The following is a 17,798-nucleotide window of genomic DNA, read 5'->3' as shown; positions in this document are numbered from 1 at the left end:
ACCAGGTTTGTCACACCATTGAAACTGATCTCTTCAGCCTGTAATGGGGACACACAGAGATAAACGGGATTTTGAGAATGGGTTTGACTTAGTTGGAAAGCGGTGGGTCTGGTTTGTGTTTTGTTTTGAATAAGCAAATATTCAGTATTATTACTCTTCTGTGCTAGCGGGGCTAAGGAAAGGCCGGGGGCCTGTTCCAGTGCACTGCATGAGCGCAGGGCTGGCGTGAGGCAGGCCAACCTGCGCCGCCGTGCCCTCAGCCAGCAGGAACACAGCTAATGAAAAACGCTGCAATAAAACCAAGCGGGATGCGCAACAAGGATCTGGGAGCGAACTGGAGCAGCTCACAGCAGATCTGGCTACCAGAAAACGAGAGCACCCTGCAGGGCAGCAGCCCAGAGCCACCTGTGGCGAAACCCAGGCCTGGATGGCACAGGCCGGGCACTGAACACCAGGCGCCACACAGCACATCAAATGGGCTCCAAAACACAAACAAGGCAGGTGTTTGTAGAGGAGCTAGCTACCTCAAGCAGTCCTTCAAAGCTGTACGCATATTAGGCGTATTCACCCAGTGTACCCGTCGGGGCTGGCAGTCAGGTTCAAACATCCCAAATTGAGATGTTACCATGTTTCCTTTCTTCCTCTTGCCAGTAATATTAAATCTGCTTAACAGATTGTTAGGGATTTGACAGATGACCTCATTAAGCACACTGCCTTTACAGCTTATTTCCCCAGGTTTCTAGGAAAAGGCCTGTCTGGTGGAAAACAGCAGCAAGGTATGTTCACGCAAGTGACAGGCATCGCATGCTGACAGAGGCTGGGAGACACGAGTCTTTTATGAGCACCAGAATTATGTTCCAGCAGAGAACTTAAACTTTTATATCTTCTAGCCATTTCTCAAAAGGAGTAATATTTACATAAATGGAACAGCTGCCCCCACAAAAATTAAAGCAACAATTGCCAGCACATTTTACTTCATCTACAAAGGAACACGAGCTAGCAAAAAGTTTTGCACATATTTCTCAGGAAAATAAACTCAGCCAGGAAACAGTTTTCTGACTTCTGAAGAGAGCAAACATCAGGCTTCACAGCTTTCAGAGGAAGCTACATGTTACGTCCCTGGAAGCCAGCAGTGTCAGACAGGTGATCCTATGGGTTTCCTGGGGGAGTACAGGAATACAACAACAAAAATCCACTAACCAGGAGCACTAGATTTTGACAGAGACAGCATAACTTCCTCTCACTAGTGGCGTTGATGGATGTTTTCCATACCTAAACTGACAGTGACAAAAGAGGCTTTAATGTGAAGGAGCCTTGCCAGTCCTCTGTGCATCTGGGAAGGCTGGTACTAACTGGCAACCGAGTCAAACATTGCGACTGACATCCCTAAAACAAATACAGAGGTGGGGTGTCTTCAAAGAGCAACTGCTACCATCACTGATAGGATCTTTTAACGCTTGTTGCAGCAACTGGTTTTGCTGCATGCAGCTGCCAGGACAGCTGCTTCTTTGCCCAGCCTTCCCTGCTGCCAGCACTGGCCTGCCGGGCACTTGCTTCCCCATCCTGAATCTATCAAGAAGGGTTATGCTGTGCTGCCTGAAGTAGCCAACAGGCTTTCTTGAGCTGGGATGTTGCTCACTACATATACCAGTGTTATGGAAAAGAAAAACAAGACTGGAAAAGATGAAAAGATGCAAAAACAGAGGAAATCATAGGCAGATCCAAGAAAGCAACAAAATTGTACGAGACTCATTATCTCTTCTTATGCTCCTGCTTCCGTTACTGCCTGGTAAATGCACTCTTGTCATCTCCACCATCTCTTCTCCATTTATTTTCAGCAATGCCTGGTCTTGTCTTCTCAGGGAAAAAACAGAAGAAATGACGAAAAACTATTTGTCACCTTTTACATTCCTCTCAACTGAGAGTGATGGTACACATCGTTTGAGAAGTTACCCGCAGAGCTCTAATCCTCCCCTGGTACAGGAAGCACCTTCCTGCAGCTGATCCGTCATTAGCAGTTCAGGTTTTACACACGTTTCAGTTGCGTCATCGAGCAGATCAAAGCCACATCATAGGCTTCAGTTCGTTGCAAAGTGAAACTTTTTTTCTGAAAAGTTTGAGACAAATCTGTTGGAAAGGGCAGGAGGGCTGAGGGTGAACAAGGTCAACTCCGTTACTGAACAGTGGGGATTTGTGGTTCTCTTTTAAGTGTTTTGTCTCCTGCATATACTGGAAATGCAAAACTTCTGCTGGAGAGGTTTTATTTTCTCTTTCCTGACTGGAGTTAAATAGGCTGATGTGGAAATGCTTTCTTGAATCAGACCTTCAGTTGTTATTCCCAACATGCACTTTCAGGTATATATATTTAAATGATCTTTTCTCTCCCTCCTGTATCTCCTAGGTATCTGCTATTTTTAATTAACCTCTTCTACCAGGCATATCAGATGATATTATTTATCTGCTCTAATTTTTTGGTTATATGTATTTTTTATTTTATTTTTTTTACAATTGGTTGGAAAGGTGCTCTGTGAAAAGATACATTCATTATATATCAAGGACAGTACTATCACATACTAGGAAGTTACACAAATGAAGTAGGTACTGAAAAGGAAAAGCAGATTATATCGAAGAAGACCAAAATGTTGCCTGTAGTTACAAGTCACCTATTCAGTTTCAAAAACAACACAAAGAACCAAAACAACAACAAAAACCACCACCACAACGCTTCTGCATTATTCTTGGTTATCAGGAAAATGTGCTTAAGTGATTTTTATCAAATGCTTCTCCTACCCTATTTGTAAGAAACCACCAAAGTGGTGAAAGGCAGGGAGGAGGAGAGGAAAAAAATACCAACTTTGTTCCCCTGCTTTCCTCCACCCCCAAGAGCTCATATTTCTACTCTAAATTTACCAGGATCTTTCTTATCGTTATGAGGAGAGGACAAGCTTGAGGTTCTGCCCATTTATTGCACAGTCACTACAATAGCAGAAGAGCCATAGCAAGGACATGAACTGGGGGCAAGATCAGCATCTGATGCAAATAAAACCCAGATCTACTTTTGCTAAGGATCTAGCCTTCCAAGGAATACAGTAAATTTAATATTCAGTTATGGTACCAAGAACTTAAATTTTAGTACAGATGAGGATCATGACGTTAAAACATAGCATCCTACAATCTATCATGGTTAGCAGGATTTTAACAGATCATTAGAAAAGCTTATGGAACCTATGAGTTTCTGGGCACTACTTCGCGATGAGCAACAATAAAAAAAATCATTCTCTAGTTACCTCCTAAAGCAACGTAGCATACCATATATGATGAAGAATTATAGCCTGCTTGAGAAAAGACACTTAACTCCTAACAATGTGGCAATAAAAGTTGCCTGATCGGAGATGAAATTTGAAAGCTTTGAGTTTGATAGGCTTTGAGAACATTCCTACATTAAGTATTATATTTTAGATTCTCTTTTTCTTTTCAAAACTATTGCTTTTCTACAGGCTTTCTAATATAAGTTTCTAATATAAGCATACAAGCATACAAAAAACAGTATTTATTTTCTGTTATTTCAATTTTTAACCATTCATTACAGCACAGAGCCCTCAACACAAATATTTTATAAATTAAATATCTAGCTCTCTCTGTACTTAAGAATTTAGGTATGTGCAGAATCAGACATCAGGATGACTGCTCATGAAGAAATCTTTTTGGAGTCAACATCCCCTATGGTCATGGGTATCCACACACACCCTCCTTGTACAGAAGCTATTCTTCCTGCTCTGCTGCTTTAATCTCTTTATATTTACTATGCTCCAAAGAATTTTAATAAATATTCCATGTGGTATCCGTAAAGCAAATAAAAATGATTAACTAACAGTCCGCACAAATGCCTCTGAAGCAGCATACACTCTTCTTTCAGGCAGGATCGTCAAGTTCAATACCATGCTAAAGGTTAAGTTTATTAAGCATTAGAGAGATCTAAGTTCTCAGCCTTCAATCCCTCCCCTCCCCCCCCTTTTTTCTGAGAAAGTGTAATAAAAGCAGGTGTACAGCTAAATGGTGACCTTTAGAAGTACTGTGTGCTCCCATGGGAGTAAATGCATTGTATTTGATTGCAAGTCTTTATAAAATTAATTAGCCTGGCACATTGATTATTATTATTATTTATTATTTTTTTTGGTGGATGAGAACAATAAGATAATGTTTCCTTTTAAAGGAATTCTGCAGTTGATGCAATTCATAGATGAATAACTGCACTGCCTTACCATACCAATATACTTTTTCTGAGATACGTTTCTGTACATAAAACAAACCCATCCATATCAGTAAGTTATCTGCACAGCACAGCTGGCAGGTAAGTTCTTCATGGATTCAAGTCACCCAAACAGATGCATAATGAAGGTCTTCTGTTCAACAGAACGACAGACATCATCAACAGGGAGCCTTGGTCTTAGCGAGCTAGAATATCTCAGTTCTGGACTACTCCCCGTGCACAATTTCTACTGTAATGCCACTTCCACTCAAACATAAAAGCATTCGGTTTGTAAAAAAAAAAAAAAACAGCATTATTAAAACTGCTATTGTTGCTTAACTTTTACTTGCCCTAGTACCAGTGTACATAGGCATAATAACCTACCATGAATCTGACTCCCAGAAACCAGACATTAGTATGCACGTCTGTACAGTGTACTGCAAACACTAAGGAAGGTATTTAGTCAGACAGTGCAGTGGCAAGTAATTCCTTCTAGCCATGGTTTATGGGACTGAGCGAAACAAGGGGAAAACGCAACCTGAGTTGAGTGATTTGAATGCCCAGACCAAAATCCTGGCAGAAGAGGAAAACAACCACATGTGATATGAGCTCCTCTGCATTTCTTTCAGGAAGAAGCTCCAAGAACACCGTGATCTATCTTTCCTGCTAAAGCCTGTAAGACCAGCTGGGACAGACACTTTTCTTTGTCAAACTCTGTTCTAAGCAGGCTTTCTGTTGCTGAGGATCTCACTTCCTTGCCTTTGGAAAGCTAAATCTAGACTGTTTGTTGACAAGGAATGGCAGAAAGCAAGCTACATGACAGGAGGAGGAGGAGGTTTTGTAAATGAGAAACACACTTGCATCAGGTGTGAAGAAAAAAAAGCATGTTGGCAACTTTCACGCTAGAATTATACTGGCATTATTTTACTTTTCTGATAACTGCAAATGAGGAGTAAGATTAATTTTACAGCAGCAGATTTTCCCCATGACTTCAACAGAATTAGATTAAATTAATGTTTCAGTTGTGCTTAATCTAAATTTCTGTCTTCTAAACTGTAGGCAAATGGTTTCTAATCACTATTTCTGTACCATCTGATGTTAAAGGTTCATCAATTTTGTTTCCCACCAATATGATTAAACTCTTATTCAGGCAAGAAAACACTGTTAGTAAGCAAATCAATTTCTTTTAAAACTCTCTCATGTACTACCAGTTAATAGCTTCTTCAATCAAAATAGTAAAAACATACTGGTCTTGGACTTATTTTCTAGCAAGCAGCTAAGCTTTGTGTATGATGTTTCTGCCTTCTAATTATGGCTGTCCCAGACTAGCAACATACAGGACATAAATTTGAATTTCTTTCTATACAAATTTCTTTTCTCAAAAAAAAGTTTGCTAGAACCATAAACTGCCACATAGTGCGATTTTAACGTATTTAATGAAGAACAGAACACATTTCTACTTTATAAAATGTAACTCCAATTAATACCACAAATAAAACACCCTATACTATCATCAAAAAGTCATAAAACATCTGGGTTTAAGAAAAATCTGGCTAAAGAGTCCTATACATAATAGAAATAAAATTCCTTATTGCAGTTCATCATCTTCTATCTACAAAATGATACTGCATTCACACATTAATTACAGATATTAGATATGTAAATTATATCACAATGCCCTGAAAGACTGGCACACCAAGTGCTGGAAGAACATAAAAACGTTAAATCTGGCAGATCTTTTCTCAGCGAGGTATACTAGCAACACGATAGCACAACATTTTGTCAGCCATTTACCTTCAGCTGTACTTGTGAATCTCTTTCCCCATCAGCACTCCATGGTCTGATGGTGAAAAAGACCTTTGCAGGTTGGGTATGGGAAAGTAAAGGACTCTTTAAGCTGCATTCAGACAAGTAAACCCACATCACAATGAAGAACGAACTCAGGCATTTCAAGATTATTCTTTATGTTGTACGGAGAGAGGAAAAAATTGGTCTTAAAATAAATTAAGTTGGTATGTTCATGTGAGCGCACAGGTTAAGCTTTGGGATATTGACAAGATGACAAGGCTCAAGAACCACTGGGCGTTGGGGCAGTAGTGCTGCACGAACTCCACCAGAGGCAGCCCTCTGTGGGAAGCCAAAGCAGAGGCAGCAGCAGCTCGCTAGTGGCTTTGCTGCTGCCAGTTCCTCAGAGGAGTATGGTAACGGGGAGCTGGCTCCATCACGTCAAGTCTCCATCAAACAGAAAGGAGAGTGGAACATGCCTCTCCAGCCAGCTCACCAAGACCCCTCCACATGAGCATCAGGCATGTCATGTCCCCGCTGTGCTCCCAAAAGGGCAAGGACCCGGCGTTGTCCCATGTTTTTCTGGGCAATGAGTCACCTCTATCCCTCTCACTAACACTTCAGTAAAAGGCATTTGTTCTTGAAAACACAAACCACCCACCCTGTCCAGCTCAGCAACAGTCTTCCTTCTCCGTGAAGCATTAATAATACGTTTTTATCTACTTTCAACACCACACCTATATGATAAAATGCTTAATTCCTTAAAAAAAATAAACTCTCCCTCTAGCTAGGATAACTTCAGCTGCATGCCAGCAGATGTATGGGTTTGATAGCTGACTGGTCATAAACCATCAAAGGTTTGAATAAATGGTAACGTATCTGCGTGGACTACCAAACCTGCAAAGAAATTCCTGAAAGCTGAGGAAGTGCAAGGTAAGAGGATAAAATACCACAAAGTTTAAAACCTGCAGAAAACACTGGCCTGGAAGGAAGCACAAGCTAGCACAATAGATCAGTAGGCACGATTAGCAGATGTGCAAGAAATGGAACAGATTTCAGACAAAACCCTTTTTCTGTAAAGGTTTACGGGTGACAATAAAGCTTAGACTGTCACAAGCATTTGATAAGCATGTTACAGATGGAATTCAGGACTGGCAGATCCATAATGAAGAACTGCCTGGGGTATCAAACTCCCATTGATGCATCTCCACCTTACCTGGACAAGTCAACCTACATTCATGCTTTCCCCACCACCTGACAAAATACATCTGCTGTTAGTTTGAAAAATAGATTTTCCTGGTAACAGGTTAAGTATTTATTCCATTCTGTTCCTGACATAAACACTTCCCCAACAGAATTTTCTAGATATAGATCAGTAGCTTCATTGCAAAACTTAACCATGCACTGTTCCCTGAAAACTGCTCAAAATTGTGTTTTAAAAACTGTTCACAGAAGGTAATAAAACATATGTAAAGTCACATAAAACTTCCAATCATTGTTCCAATCATTTTAATACTGAAAAAACAACCGTGTTGGAAAGTTGAGCAGCCTTAGTGAACACTACATATGCCCCTCCAGTACCTAATTAGCTGATAATACTCTGGGCGCCTGTAATGTACAATTCAAATGCCTCACTTACCAATGTGTTTAGTATTCTGCAAATAAGTCCTCATACCAATTAAATCCCTTGTTATTATGAAAATGCTTCCATACTGTTGTAATAACACAGGATAATACAGTCAATGCTACTAATCATGAGGTTATTCTTTGAATAATTGCAGGATTTATGAGTAATCATTGCTAAGGATATGCTACCATTCAGTACAGAGTACACACAATCTAATAATACCTTTCAAATAAATCTGATTAATGTTACAGTATCCTTTAAGTGAGGCATGTACAAAAAATCTTCCTAAACCACTAAGAAGCCATATTTTACATTGCAGTAATTCACTGTAGCAGTTCTGCAGTAATTTACAAGCACAGTAATTTACAAGTGTATCCAGACAACAACAATCTATTTTTCTTCTCAATATCTGAAAATATTGCTAACTATCTGTTGTTTTTTTTTGAGAGAAGATTAGTACTTCCATTGCCCCTACAGGCAAATTAGGCTACACCATCTGCTCACAAAAAGTTTAGGGGCAAACTTCGGCATGAACCTAAATTCCCCATTACGTAACCCACAAGAACCTGCAATATGCCACCAAAATGTTTACTGTTACTGTTTATACTTCAGCCTATTCTAAAAGTTCTACTGAAGTCTTGTACAGTAGAAATACTTAATTTAACAAAATAATCAAAGATGTTACTTATAAAATGACACAAAGTTATCAATCTTCCAGTATTCAAAAAAAAAAAAGAGGAATAGGGTCACAGACAGCAAGGACGACCTAACGTCAAAAGGATCACATTATGATTTAAAACTTGTAGGAACTTTAAGATAATCAAATAAGACTTCCAAAAGGTAAACAAACATGACCCTTTACAAAGTACAACTAAACAGTGAAATTAAACAACACCTAAGAATCTTTAACTCTACCTGGATATAGTATCAGAAAGAATATTTTAGAGAATTATTTAATTCGTAACTTATAAAAAAGACATTTAAAGTGACTTTTAAACACACAATTAACCAAATCTGCAAAAGATGGTGTGGCATGAAGGAAACAGATAGATTGGACAACTTCTGGGCAAAGTTGTCCCAAACTTCCTTCGCCTATAACTAATGCAATACCTGAACTAAAAATATTCCACCAGCCCCAAAGCCTTCAAACCGTCTAGCCTTCACTCAGGGAAACAGCTGAGATGAGGGTCAAGCAGATCCAGACTCACACAATCTCCTCACCTCCCAACGAGGCATGCAAGAAGGACTGGCAAAGCTGGTCAAATGTGATGCAAGTTGGGTTTCAAGACAGCAGCCTGCTTTAGAATGGAAAGGAAAGGGGAAAAAAAAGAGAGAGAGAGAGAGAGAGAGAGAGAGAGAGAGAGAGAGAGAGAGAGAGAGAGAGAGAGAGAAAGTACTGAAAGTGATACCTTAAAGAACAACAGATACACAAAACAAGTATTTCCATAAGTAACATCACATGCAAACCAAATCACAATTATTTCTACAGCGTGAGACAAACGGATGTAGTATACAGTCCATAATACTTTACAGCCATTTGCTTTTTGGAAAACAGAATTGGGCAAATGTAAGCTTTCTGTAAAAATGCAACCCATTACTTAATGGATGCTAGCCTGATGGCAAAGGACATTATCACTAACTAGTGGACCAGCAGGTGTTTGTTTCAAATCATGCACTTCTGCAGACAAAACGCAAATTTGGATTGCCACATTGTGTACTAGCATTCAAGCTCAAATTAGAGTAACAGATTTTTCTGAGTTCTCCTACCTCCAAACTAGCATTGCGAGTCAACAGAGTTTTATGCCAACTACAACCCAACCCACCCCACCCCACCCCACCCAAAGGAGTCCTTATCATCATCATCATGAATTTTGAGTCAAGTTGTTGCCAAAAATCAAGTAACAAAACTATTGTAAGCTGAAAGCCATGTCTTAAGAACACAGCCTTGGTTTCTTTTGACCAATGTTAATGTAATAGCTATATTACACAAAACTGTGCTTTCTGCACATGTGGTGTTTCAGTTTGCATTGAAGCTGTATGTAATCTACAATTCTCAAGGCTTTAAATTACTCATCACCTTAAATTACATGCACAGAAGGAGGTTTCTGGAATCAAAATTTTAAAACAAAAGTTACAAATCAAATGAATTTCATGGTGTAATGTCACATTCTGAATATAGAATCTATTACATATAAATTATAATAAATGTATATGGAGAAAGAAAAGGAAAAAACTCAACCACCTGCTACAGATAAACAAATCTGTTTATTTTTCCTTCAGATGACATTGGTTACTCAGGCGAACCACTGTATTAGCAAATCCCTCCAAAAAACAGAAGATTAAATATTCCACAGAGAGATTAATAGTAGGTAAGCTGTTGCTTCTGGTCTCATGCCCAGTGAATGCTTTTATAAAGGAACAAAAATATTACTATGCCAACCATCAGCAAACAACATTGGACTCCACCTCTTCCTTTTTTTTGAAAGCAAATTACCCACACACCAAAAAAAGCATTTACTGATTTTATTATGCCGCAGTCAGATGGACAAAGCTCACCCAACCCAATAGGCATTACTACCAGCAGGTCAAGCCAGGCAATTCCACACTAACAATATTATTCAGCAGCATCCTATGTAAGTTTATTATAGGAAAGACAAAGGAATCCTTGCATACAGACATACCACTAGACAATTAAAATAGTAAGATAAGACATGAAAAGCTCAAGCTTATCAAAAAAGATTGCTGCTCTCAACAAGTCTCTAGCTGTACTGGAAAATAAATCAAATTCTTATTTCACTGAACCCAAATCACAACAATCACTAAATACATTTTACATGAACTTACATGATGCCTTCATGGGCAACAAGTTACTTCTAAATAGAAAGAATTCCTACCCAATGTGAGGTCCTTAACTTACGTATTATTTTCCTAATGTTTGTTTTCCCCAATGTTTATTTCCCTAAAATGCTAAAATCTTTTTTTCTGAATGTTGAAAATTTGTTTTCTGACTTAGAACAGAAGCTTTCCTAAAATTTTCTCACTTACATGCATGCCACAACACTCTATACACAATCTGTGGCAGTCTACCAGTTCACTATCTCACTCTTCAGAAATTGTAGCATACCAAACGATTTTTTTTAAACCTGTAAAATAGATAAGGTATTTACCAAAATTGTACAAGTACTTTACATACATGAAAAGAATTTATTTTAATAAAGCAAATATTTGAAAACATTAGGTACAAAACCATTTCATTACATTCACGTAGGCACAGAATCATGTTTGGTTTCTTTTTTCCATTTATTTCTTTTACTTCATTAAATAGATACTTTAATATGTGAGAGGAGCAATGGCAATTTCATTAAGCTAAAACAGAAAAGAAGGGCACAGGTATTAAATTGATACAGTTGGAAGACGTGGCTTAATAATTTAGGACAGACAATCTAATCTTTTACAGGTAAAGTAAGTAAAGAAGATTTGGTCTGAACTTCTTATTGATGTTTCATTAATCTATTTGCCTGCATGTATGTAAAGGGTCCTTTCAGCGTGTGCCACATCCCACAGCAGGTGAATACAGAGCAGCTCTACCTCAGCCTCCCCAGAAACAGTTCCAGTGTTTGGAAGTGATCACTTTATGGAAAGAATCCCCAATAGCCGTATCTTTTCCAAGCACTGAACACTTGGCTTCATCTCCTGCACCTCTGCCTGTCAGCACCTTTACCTCCCCATCCCAAAGTTCAAAGACAATCAACGTTTCTCTGCCTTCAAAGCTGTCACTTTGGAAAGCACCCATGGGCAAAATCACAGCTACAGCAGAAGGCTGTTAAACCAGTGAAACATGTGCCTCACTGGTCATTTGAATTCACGCATAGAAAATGTGCTACAAATAAGAGAAACACCTGTATTAACTTAATCCTAAATTACGTTTATTCATCTGCCATAAAATCGTATTTTTTGCAGCATCTGGGAGTAACCATTAATATTAACTTTAATCTGTATTTGCATTACAGTATCATCCAGAAACATGAGTTACAGAAATAAAATGCCAAATCCATCTTGAAAAATTCTAGCATTGATATAAGTGCACAGTTTTTGGATACCATGTAGATCTTTAATTGGCACCTATCTGCACTTCAACTATCACTTTCATATAAGAGCAACCTATTGTATGCAGACAAAATACACAATCAAGAAGACTAACAAAGTCTGAGAACACAGAAAACCCTCCTTTGGGTTTTGATTAGCTTTGCTTTAATCACAGTAGTTGATAATAATTAAGCCCCCAAAAGCTGCATGCCAAAATGACACCCTGCAATTTATTTTGATTACGGAGTTTGTTTTGTCATTTTTTAACTCTCCGCTTAATAGGCAAACACAAAACCACACGTCTCCTTGGTAACAAATCACGCCCGGCTCAATATCCAAAAAAGTCTGTCTAGCCCCAGGACGGTACCGGGCAACCCTCCTCCTGGCACCTCCAGTGGCAGCTGAGCAGCCCCGTCTCCCACCACCCACCTTCCGGGGACAGGTAACTGTCCCCATTGCTGGGCAGGTGACAACAAAGACTTCGCAGACGAGGTTATCAACCCCTTTTTACAGTCAGGCCTGACAAACCTGCACCGACAGATTTGTTTCTTTGTCCCGTTGCCTGAATTCCAGTCGGTTTTGGCACAACCCAAACCCAACCGCTTCAAGTCTTGCACAAAAGACAATTCTCTCTCATTTTTTTTTTCCTGGTAAGTCTGACATTAGTCGTTTGTACTCCTATGTACTGAGTGATAGCTGATGAATATCTCCCTAACTGCAGTTTGTGAAACTGCATCGTGGAAGGCACCTATTATTGATGGCACAATACATTATAATGGAATTTTAGAGAGATCTTATGGATTTCTTCCTCCCGTTCACCTACCAGCATTATTTCAGAGAGAGGTTTAAGCAAGAGTCAACCTGGCTTTTGTTTTAATCCCTCAACCATGACAATATAATTAAGCTGTGAATGATATATCAAAGCGCCATACACAAAGATGAATTGACAGGAGTAATTTTTACTACTCAAAAGCCTTCAGTTTCATATATCATAATATCCTGTAAAGCAAGCCCACTGACATCTGCTTGACTGTAAAAGCAATAGCTCGGTATAAACCTCAAGTCATCCTTCAAACAAGCATATGTGCTCCCTGCTTATTACTAGCACTATGTGCATTGATACAGCTGAAACCTGCATTAATTTATTTCTTTATTAACTGCTTACTGCAAATCTAAGGGCAGAACTTGCCATATTCTTGCATGGCAGCGTTTCATACGAGTGCTCTGCTTAAATTCTTTCAAACATTTTGTCATCTTGACAGATATTTTGCTTTGCCTTTTTTTTTTTCTCCTTTTGAAGGTGTTTAAGAAAATTTAACATATCTGATTAGAATACAGATGGGTCTCCTCCTTTTTCTTTCCTCTCCCCCAGCTGCCTCCCAACAAGAATTTTTTAAAAGAGATGACTTGAATACAAGCTCCTATTTTTCTCACATTTTAAATCTGCTTCTGAATCTTTTTCAGGCCTGGAATTGATCTTAGCTCTGTACAAGTGGGAACTTCATTCACAGCTAAGATCCTAAGGCACTACTGCAACACAATTATTATCATCATTACCATCAGTATCAGCCCAATCAATCTGAATTTGTGCTTCTAATGAGGTGATGTCTTGAGGCAGTCAGTGTTCAGACTTTTCTGTTTTGTTTTTAAATAAGCATTCTTTGCAGCAAATAAATTAAAAAATTATCAAACTAAGATTAGTATTTAGAGAGCAACTATAAATATTCTGACTATAGCAAAAAATTATCAAGAAGAGCAGATTAACCTAATTTATTTGGGGGGTGAAATCTGTTTGTTGGGTTAGGAGATATGTCTTGGCCAAGAGGCAATTTGCTTACATCTTTGGATTCTTCTATTGAAGAACAAAATAATATCCCTGAGAAAAAAAAAACATATATACACACAGAAAAGATTAAATACTCTCCCACGCAAACAGTATGTAGAAGGAACACATACTATTTAAGGGGCTGTTTTGGCAAAACTGAAACTCAGGATATTTGTTTTCTGCACATTTCTGTGCAATTCACTACAATAAAACTCCATGCCTTCTTAAGAGAACACCAGGGACAATTCTTTGCAGGCCAACAGATGCAAGAGAACTTCCAACCAGGAAAAAAAAACAAACACCACAAAAAAAACTTAATTTGCTTGTCTGATAAAATACGCTGCCACAGAAGTCCCTATTGTGAATAATTATCGCTCAATCATATGAATTTTTCTTGTGAATATGACTGGCTTTAAAATGATAGACTCATTTTCAGCTGTGTGTTTGCAACTATTTGTATTAGAAAGCGACCATTCCTAGGGCAAAGCATATAAAGAAAAGTGAAGGTGAAAACTTTTTCATTATCTTAGAAGACAGCCTATTACCTATATCACTTTCTCAGATACCCATCCATCCACACCTAATGAGTCCTATGATTTAGTCAGAACACATTCATAAAAATGATTCATAGTTGTTATGCAGCCACTTGATGTTAATAGCAAGGCTGATGTCTTAAATCACAGCTGTTTCCCTATGATAGCTAAGGGGCAAAGCGACACTTTCAAAAACAGAGGAAAGAATATATTAGGGCAACTTTATGAAAGCAACATTTAGAAGAAAAATGTGAAGCAAAACACCAGGGTCAAAAGTGCTATAACCAAATCACTAGATACCATTAGAGTCTGCATACCTAAAAAGTAGTTATATTTTAATGAAAGTTTTGTTTGATTACAGTATACAGGATTTTACAGAACTGCATCCTCTTTATTTAACCCTACTTGGATGCAATTTGATTCAGAAACAGTCAATGGCAAACTCTGGAGCTTTAAATAATATTGTTGCTTTTGATTCAGAAAAGAAGAAACATGTAAAACTGATGTTACAAAAAAAAAGAAAAATACAAGACAGTCTCAAGACAGATCTAAGTCTCTTAATAAATTCATAAATTAAAAGACGCTGCACCATGAAGCTTTCGTTATTGAGAAATGGGTGTTCTTTAACTAGAACCAACAACCACTGACATTTTGCTCACTTTCAGCAGGACTCAGTAAGTTTGCTTTAGTAATTGCTGTTAAAAAGATCTAAATTAAGCCAATAGGATTTCTGAGGAAGCAGTGTTTGAGCTTTGACTTTGTAAAGCAGTAGTCTGATTTCTGCCTCTATTGTTCTGGCCAGTAATTGTAACAACAGAAATGCTAAGCCCAAGTTCCCATTACCAGCCAGATGGTATTTTTAACAACTTACGAAACAACTGCCAAGCTGGAAAAAAATATGGAGATGAGAATAAGATGTGCATACACCCTAGCAAAGTAAAATAATTACATAGATTAAGTAGGTCAAGTACAGGTATTTCTTTCTTTTAAGACGATCCAAAAAGGTATGAAAAAGTTGCATGTGAAGGCATGCTCCACAAGAATTCATGACTGCAAACAGGCCTGCCTTACTCAAATCAAGGGAGGCAAAACTGAAACCACCTACCCTAAGGAGCTTCCACTGGAAAGCCGGTCATATTTCATAACTTGCTCGCTGGAAAGCTGCTGCGGAATAACTGGAGTGACTGACGAGCACATGTCACGCAACTACATCTTCGTGATATTTTTGTCAGGTGATTTAAAAGAAGGAGGCTGGATTGGATAGGAAATTATTTTCTTTATTACCGCCGTCTACTATTTTGCATCATAAGAAACTACTATTCAAATGCCATGAATACGGCAGTTGCTTTCCTTACACTTCTTCCTCCCAAGTGAGTTCTGAAGTTTTCTAATAGTATTTAGATTTGCAATGTCATTTTCAATACAGAGCTAAGCATGTATATCCAAAAAAAAAAAAAAAAAAGGTGAGAAGATGTCAAGAACCACCCCGTAAAAAAAAGAACCCTTCAATTTGGGGGGGGGGGGCAAAGGGATTTTTTAAAAGAAAAAAAAAAGATACTTTAAAGAATGAAGGGCAGACAACTCTTTCAGATTTGTGCATCAGTTTGGGTAGTGATTTTTGGAGGAGGAAGTAGGGAAAGCGACATGAACATACTTGTAGATTTCCCCCAGCTGCTACATGCACATAGATTTCCATTTTATTTTAGTTTTGACTCTTCAGGCACTAGGAATCTTCCAACCTTGTGAAACTTGCATTATTTTATTCCTATTTTTAAAACGAGAACTTTGCAAGAGAAAAACCAGAATTTGAATCCCCATGGCTCAAGCAGGGCATCAGAGGAACCATGCATTTCAGTAAGTGTTGAAACATAAGGTTTATAATGAGAAACCGATTCTAAATCCTAAGAAATCTGATGTTCATTTTTTCCCCTTAACTTCCCACATGACTCAGTAAAGGTGCTTCAGCATGCAAGGCCAATAAAAGCCCGTGGAAAGATCTGTTTCACATGCACACGTGCATACACAGACCCCCAGAACTTGCGCCCAAACCCCAGGGAAAGGTTAAGCAGGAGTCCAGGCATGTGAACATCTTGCTACAACCAAGTGTTAATCTGACATGCGAACCCCAGAGTGGGAAAACCCACACTCGCAAAGGCCTCAGGAAAGGAACAAATATGAAACACTCAGAGTGTGGGAAAACCTCTGTCCACTTCACTACTCCATCACATGCCACCTTCTCTCCGAAGCAAAGCTAGAAATGGAGACTTAGCTTTCACACCTTGAGCAGACTAAAAATTCACTCCCCCCTACCTGTGAGCAGCACAGAGACATGGCTGTACACGGCGTTTCTGTTCTCGCAGGCAAGCTGCTGTGCCACGCCGGGGTGGGAGTCTCCATACACGTCAAGTCTTCGATGTGCTGGCAATCCTGGCTCAAAGCCTCCAGATGAATGAAGGACATGAGCTTACTCATGGGACTACGTACAAAATAAAAATGTACGGCTACCAATGGCTGATAAGCTCTCTCTACTCACTTCTCCACCCAAATATCAGTCTGTGTGGATTACGAAACTGTAAGCACAGTTAAAGACCATGGCACAGTTTTCTGTGCATCTGGGCTGAACTGTGGCACTACGAGTGCAGAACGAAACAGATCAGAGCAAGCAAACTACCAAGAACAACATATCATTGTTAAATTAATGGAATTTGGGAGGATCACGGAAAGTTCCTGAAGTTTTTGCCTTTTTATAGTAGCATGTTTCTAATTTACTTTGTTTATACTAATAAACATTGGATTACACAACTATTAGTCTAGTTGAAAATGCACTAAAGCTCACCAAATCTGTCTCTAATTATGATGATTAATGGTCCAAAATGATTAGCTTCTCAAATTAACAACCTAAATCAACCGGTATAGAAAGAAGGGTATTTTTTCTTGGTAAAGAGGGTCTTCAGTCTTTTTAGTTAATGAAATCCTGAGTAGTCCATTCAGTACTATTACATTCTAATTCACCATAACTACCTATTTACATAGATTTGCATAGATTATGCTGCTACTAAGTATTTATTTGAGATTAATTATGTTTAAATTGCACTTTAGCCTAGTCTCATGCTTAGTTTAATAATGTAGAAATGAACCTTCAAGAATTGAGTACTACCTGTGGCCCTATTGTTTTTCTCACTGCTTCTTGAGCATATATTATATAGTTTCCTGTATTGCTACCCCTATTATCCCCCAACACTCATTTTAAAGGACAAGTTCTCCATTTAATATCTAAAGTTGATAAAAAAAGACTCCTAACATTTCAAAGATATATCACCAAATTAAGTATACATTAGCTAAAACACAGGAATTGTAATTCCCCATTATTTCTATGATTACTACTCCTATGTCTGTTATTTTACAGTGATTTTAAAGAATATTAAAGAAAGCTGATCACACAAACTAAGTTAATTATATAGTTTGCAAGCAAGAGAGACTGTAAGAGTAGTTTTATCAAATCCACAAGGGAAGTATAAAGTATTTTTAGCTTTAACAACCGTAGATATGGATTTATAGATTTGCAGTTTTACCCAACAATGGCTGAAAACAATTGCCAAATCTGAGCTAAAGCCAACTCACAAACACAACTGGAATGAACTATTGGAAATAAGATCTTCCCTCATCCTTACCATTCTCAAAACCCTAAAAAAG

General features: G+C 38.4%; 1 protein-coding gene across 18 annotated transcripts in view; it reads right to left on the bottom strand.

Annotated features, from left to right (window-relative positions):
* The window catches only part of NAALADL2 (N-acetylated alpha-linked acidic dipeptidase like 2), a 438,404-nt gene that overhangs the window by 271,556 nt on the left and 149,050 nt on the right, over positions 1-17,798 (bottom strand). For 2 of the 18 annotated variants that reach the window (XM_080604230.1, XM_080604231.1), the window contains one exon: positions 16,416-16,581. The exons of 12 other annotated variants lie outside the window; for them this stretch is intronic. The gene's annotated coding sequence lies outside the window, so the exon portion shown is untranslated. Of the gene's footprint in view, positions 1-1,953; positions 2,099-8,882; positions 8,960-15,210; positions 15,357-16,415; positions 16,582-17,798 lie in introns of those variants that run through there. 4 more of the 18 variants (XM_080604232.1, XM_080604233.1, XM_080604237.1 and 1 more) reach the window with 4 other exon arrangements.

Source organism: Anser brachyrhynchus (genome assembly GCF_964034855.1).
Source record: "Anser brachyrhynchus genome assembly, chromosome: 9".
Classification (NCBI taxonomy): Eukaryota; Metazoa; Chordata; class Aves; order Anseriformes; family Anatidae; genus Anser; species Anser brachyrhynchus.
The sequence above is the reverse complement of the archived record's forward strand: the minus strand, read 5'-3'. Positions and strand labels throughout refer to the sequence as shown.